This window comes from Mandrillus leucophaeus, unplaced genomic scaffold (assembly GCF_000951045.1).
Source record: "Mandrillus leucophaeus isolate KB7577 unplaced genomic scaffold, Mleu.le_1.0 Scaffold1061, whole genome shotgun sequence".
Taxonomy (NCBI): domain Eukaryota; kingdom Metazoa; phylum Chordata; class Mammalia; order Primates; family Cercopithecidae; genus Mandrillus; species Mandrillus leucophaeus.
This window is the reverse complement of record NW_012098777.1, coordinates 461043-467553: the sequence shown is the minus strand read 5'-3', so window position 1 is coordinate 467553 and position 6511 is coordinate 461043. Positions and strand designations below refer to the sequence as shown.

Here is a 6511-nt window from a genome sequence, read left to right as displayed (position 1 = left end):
TGTTGTTTGGTAGGCCAGCGATCATAGTCTGAGCATGGTAATTAATTGTGTGACTGAAGACAGATCAAGTGCTCAATCACTGAGTTGCAAACAAAGATTAAATTCCACCATAATGAAAATGCTGACAAATAAAAAGGTAGGAGGTGGAAGAGTATGCAAACCAAGCTTAAACACAGAGGAGGCGTTGGTGACGTGTGACTTGTTGAGTAAAGAAATTCACAGCAGTTGATACACACTGAGGATAAATAAGTACAAGTTCTGATAAATCAAATTTACATCTTTAAGAATGATGGGGATGGGGATGAAGATGAAGGAAGGAAACAGGGAGATTTTAAAATTTGTTCAGAGGTAAATGTAGAAATTAATGCTAGTGCTAGTAAGAAATACAAATCAAATATAAATTTAAGAAACTCAGTGATTACCGTTAGAGAGTAAGACACTTTAGTTAGAATGCCTGTGTGACTGAAGTAAAAGTGGTGATACAAACATATTTAAAAAACACACTTTCTTGAATTATTACACCTCATAAAATATTTGCCACCTAATTTTGCACTTGATTAATGTCAATGAAAAAATGAGTTTTTCTTTAAGTATAGGCTAGGGTTCTTCTTTTTGCATGTCTGTCTTTACAGGGCTGGGCACATAGTAGGTACTTAATAAACAATCATCTTTATTGCTTGTAAATTAGAATCTTTTCAGGGAATTTGAGTTTTTATTTTGTCTTAAACATCAACTAAGAGTGTTTACATTTATACCCTTTCCACTCCATGTAAACATTTTAAGGTCAATTTTATTTATACTACATTTCAATAAGAAATCATTTATAAGGTGAGCATTTATTTTTCCTATTGATAATTTTAGTTGGTAGGCCAAATGGTTTTTCCATACAATTTGGGATTTTACTATTGTGTACACATGTAACATACAGTATTTTAATGTAACAGGTAATTTATTATATAAAATTTATTATAAGTATGTAATTTGGACTATATCAAATGATTTTTAAAAGGTGAGAGAATAAATAAGCTTTATTTAAATAAAAGTCTTAACACCTTTTCATATTGAGGTCAATGTCAAAGCACACTGCTTATTTACTAGAAATTAAATGTTTCTATTCATCTATGTTTCTTTGAATTTTCTGTACTTATTCCTTTTCTTTGCAAAACTTGATGATAAACAACCAAACTCTTTCTATGATCCTCATCATCTGGAATAGCCTTTTTCTGTTTTCTTACTTCATTAACTGATATCTTTAAAAAAAAAAAAAAAAACACTTTTAGTCTTTTATTTAGTTTCTTCCCTCTGTTTCTCTATCCTTGTCTCTTTCATATTATATCATCAAAATTTGATATTTTCTAACATTTTAATTTTCAAGTAGTCCCACCACTTCTCCACCTAAAAGATCAGAAAATATTCACATTGTCATCCTACAGGTTATACTAAAATTGAAAGACACCGTAAGTGGTTCAAATGACTGAGCTTATTACAAGGTATAAGGAACAAATAAACTGGAGCCCAACTTCTTATAATAAAAACAGAATTATATTTATCAATCTAGATTGTAGTCTTACAGTTCATAAACTCACTCACATAATTCCTATCATTTCTAGTATTCTATATGTAGAAAAATAGGGATGATAATTTATCCAACAGAGCTTCAACATTGTTAAACGTAATTGGCTATAGCTTTGTGCAGAGCAATGTAATAATAATAATAACAATGCTGACATATAGCGAACCCTTATTTTGTGCTAGGCACTGTTCTAAATACTACACAAATGTTAGCTCACATGATAATCACAAATGTCTTATGAATTTGGTACCACTACTATCTCCGTATTTCAGACAAGGGAACAAAAATACAAAAAGTCTAGGCCGGGGGCGGTGGCTCATGCCTGTAATCCCAGCACGTTGGAAGGCCAAGAAGGGTGGATCACGAGGTCAGGAGATCGAGACCATCCTAGCCAACACGGTGAAACCATGTCTCTATCAAAAATTCAAAAAGTTAGCCGGCCGTGGTGGCGGGCACCTGTAGTCTCAGCTACTTGGGAGGCTGAGGCGGGAGAATGGAGGGAGGTGGAGCTTGCAGTGAGCTGAGATCGCGCCACTGCACTCCAGCCTGGGAGACAGAGCGAGACTCCGTCTCAAAAACAAATAATAAATAAATAATAAAAATAAATTAAAAAATATACAGAAAGTCTAAATGAATTTGTTCTGGATCATATTGCTAGTAAAGTGATAGTGCAGGGATTCAAAGCCATTATCTGAATCCGGAGTTTGTGCTCTCATTCTTCTATATACCTCTCTGATATATTAGGTCTTGGGCATTTAAGAATTAAAGCATAAATATGCAGACCATGCATTCAATGGATTCAGAAATACATATTGGTTTATTCCACAAGTAATTCTGGTTGCTTGCTCTGTATCTGGAACTTTGCTCAGTTTGAAGGGAACAACTAAGAAAAGACAGTCATGTTTCCTGCCTTCGTTCCAGTAGGGTGAGACAGACAAAAAAAACACAACCAAAACAGAAAATTTTCATACATTGTGAAGGATATAAAAAAGGAACAGAAGAAATGAAGTAGGTGAGGAGGATGGACAAAGGAATGTCAGACCCGGGGAAGAAAAAGAATATTACATGTGCCAAGAAAAGAAAACCTTGTGTTTTTATAGATGGAAGCCCTGAAAAGAACGCTCTGTGGCCAGAGCATAATAAAAAGGGAGGGACAGTAACCTGAGATAAGGTTGAAGAAGCAGGCAGGGAGTAAACCAAATTTTATTCTAAATGTGATGGGACATCATTGAAGGATTTTAAGCAGGGCAGAGATGTGATACACGCTTTATTATTACCTAGAGTTTCTGGATGGAGAATGAATTGACAAGAAAGACATTTGGGAAGGCTAGTTAGGGACAGAAGCTTAGGCAAGAGGTGACGGCAGTGATCAGAGTGGAAACGGAAAACAAAATGGAAATACTCAACATATGTTTTTGTCATAAAATTAAAAGCATTTACTGATGATTATATGCAAAAAGCAAGAAAAAGAGAAGATTGAAACATGATTGCTTAGGCTTCCAGTTTGAGTAACTGGATAAATACTACTAGAATTCACAGATCATTAGGATAACTAATTTATACAGATAATTAAGATTGGGGTGAAGCGCTTTTTCTATTTGCATATTTTATACGGAGATACTGAGATGCCCAAAGATATATTAATTCATGGTTGGACATACGTATGGAATTTAGATTAGAAATATGGACTAGAAATGAAAGCATGTAAATGATATTTAATGCCATGGGGATAGAAGTTTCACATAAGAGAGAGCGGCGAAAAGGAAGAGAGGAGGACCCTAAATGAAACCTTAAATAATACTTAATTTAGAGGTTGGGTTCCGATTCACAGCTTTCAGCTGAAGACTTATCTCACTTTCTCACTAAGGAAAGGATGGATTCCAAGTAATTTTCTAATTATATTTTTTCCAGGAGTGGCTGTACACATAAGGTCTTATAGCCTCTCCTTGGATGGCAAATTACAGCCTATCTGAGGGTTTCAGGCACCTCGGAGTTCATGCTCTGCTCTAGCAGAGTGTCAATGTTAGTTTAATCTTCGGATAGTCGGTACTTATCTCTGGTGACTACAGAAGGACTGACACAATGATATCACATATATATTCATTTGTTTCATGGCTTGTATTACTTTCCTTCCAGTAGTAGTGACATGAAATAGAGGCAATTGTTGAGACGTGTTTAAGTCTGTATAATTTTCAACTGAGTCTGAAGTCCTGGCTGAAACTTTGATGTTGAATATTTTTAAACCCAGAAAAAGAAATCCACACTGGGTCAAACAAACAAACAAACAAATCACTGACACTTTAAAGCTTCAAGCTATTTTAAGCTGCTTCAATACTCTTTCAGGACAAATTGTTTTGTTGTTGTTGTTGTTTTGGGAAAACCAAATAAATAGACCTATTTTGCTATGCAGTCTAAAGCAAAGACTCTCTTATGACATGGAAATATTTGAGATGCTCTGGTTCAGGAAATTAAAACTGCTTGGGGGATGACAATAAAAGCTTGTCTGTTAAAAATAGAGTTGCATTTCTGCAAACATGTTTGATTTGGGAAAGTCATGTGTTTTACTAAGTGCAATAATAAGGACAAAAGAAAGTAGGATAATATTTTTCCCCATTTAAGTCCTTTGAAAGGGTTGGATCTCTTCTTGTTAGAGGGGTAAGAACCTAAAGTTAACAGATCCACATTCATGAAAAGTAGCGTTATTACAATGCTTTGACTACAAGAAGATCTAAATTCAGGTGATCAAGAGTTGCATAGTTTTTTGTGTCTGCTTGTTCACTGGAACCAGCAGGATTAGCTGCTGCTTGGACTGGCATCCTCTTTCCATTGTATATTCTCACTGGTTATTTTTGTACATTATACAACTATTGATTTTAATTTACTTATTTATTGCCTGCCAGCTTACCCAACTTAGTAGATAATCAACTTTAGTAGATTATCTGTTTTTCCATGCTTTCATAAACACAAAATAATGACAATTTTTATTTATAGTTTAATTGCTTCTTGTTTTAATTTTCAGACTACAATGTAGATTTTTAATTTATTTAATTTTTAGTAAATTAGAATGGTGAAAAGATATTATTTTAGATAATTTTATTTTGATAATGTGTTTGTTGATGTGGGGGGAAAAATAAAAATGACTCTGAACTTTTAAATCAGATTAGTGGTAGTCTAATTCACATTAAGCAGTCCACATTAAAATCTATTGCATCCCATTCATCGATTGAATAGTTAGGAAAAGGAAAATAATCCAGTTAATCATTTGTGAAGCATTCTAATAAGGTAGTCTCAAGGGAAATTGCCAGGTATTTAAATTTTGTATAATATATCTATGAGATAACTAAACCATATCTACTTGTCTACGTACTTTAAAATAATTTTCTATAATTGTGTCCTGTATGTATACAGATACATATATATACATCTATGTGTGTGTGTGTGGTGTGTATATATATATGGGGGGGGGGTTGAGTTTAGCGTATATATGTGCTTCAGTTTTTTTATTGTTGAATAATTCCAAGAGTGGATGTACCACATTTTATTAATCCACTTATCAGCTGATTGACATTTGGGCTGTTTCTTCTTTTGACTATTACAAATAAAGCTGCTATGAACATTTGTTGAACATTTGTGTATGTGTGGAGGTACGTTTTCATTTCTCTTGGATGCATATTTACCGGTAGAAATGCTAGGTCACCTGGTAACTCTATGTTTAACATTTTGTAAAACTGACAGACTGCTTTACAGAGAGGCTGTTCCATTTTACATTTCCACCATCAATATATATTGGTTCAAATTTTTCCACATCTTTGTGAAAACTTCTTATTGTTGTAGTCATCATAATGAATATCAAGTGTGATTATGATTTGCAGTACTTTGATGTCTAATAGTATTGAGCATTTTTTATGTGTTCATCAGTCATTTGTGTATCTTCTTTGGAGAATATTTATTCAAATTATTTGCTCATTATTGAATTGGATTAGTTGTTGTTTTATTGTTGAGTATATAAAGCATTCATTATTTATTCAAGATACAAGTTCATTATCACATAAGTGATTTGCAAATATTGTCTCTCATTCTGTCAGTTGGCTTTTTGTCTTCTGAAGTATAAAAGTTTTTCATTTTGATGAGACCTAACATCTGTTTTTTTTCTCATTTGTATTTTTTGTGTCATGTTTATGAAAGCTTTGCTTAACCCAAAGTTATGAAGATTTCCTCCTTTTTTTTATCAAGAGTTTCATCATCTATCATCTACATTTAGGTTTAAATTATATTTTTAGTTATATACGTGTGTGTGTGTGCGTGCGCATGCACGCGCTATGAAGAAGGAATCAAATATCATTCTTTTGCATGTGGCTATACAATTGTTGGGAGCACTATATATTTGAGATAATTTATTTTTCTCATTGGACTTTTCCGGTACATGTAGCTATGTCTATTCTTATAATAAAATCAAACTCTCTTGATTACTGTAAACTTCATACCAAGGTTGAAATCAGGAAGTGTGAGCCCACTAACTTTGTTTTATTTTACTCAAGATTCTTTTGGCTGTTCTGGGTCCCCTGTTTTTCCATATGCATTTTAAGGTCAGGTTGTCAATTTCTGGAAAAAAAACAGCTGGGATTTCTATACATTAAATCTGTAGATCTATTTAGATAGTGTTGTCGTCTTCATAATATTAGGCCTTCCATTCCATGAACATTGTTATCTTTCCATTTGTTTAAATCCTTAGTTTCTTTCAATCATGCACTGTAGCTTGGGTGTATATGTTTTAACATTTAAAATTATTTTGCTAAACTTCCAAGTATTCTATATTTTAAAATTCTATTAGAAATTAAATTGTTTTCCTAATTTCATTTTTGGATTGTTAATTGCTCTTATATAGAATACAACTGATTTTTTTTTTGTATGTTGCCTTTGTAACCTGCAACCTGACTA

At 33.2% G+C, this 6511-nt stretch overlaps 1 protein-coding gene across 1 annotated transcript in view; it reads left to right on the top strand.

The window, feature by feature from the left end:
• The window catches only part of LRP1B (low density lipoprotein receptor-related protein 1B), a gene marked incomplete at its 5' end in the record, with an annotated part of 705068 nt that overhangs the window by 267581 nt on the left and 430976 nt on the right, over positions 1–6511 (top strand). The gene's annotated exons all lie outside the window — the stretch shown is intronic.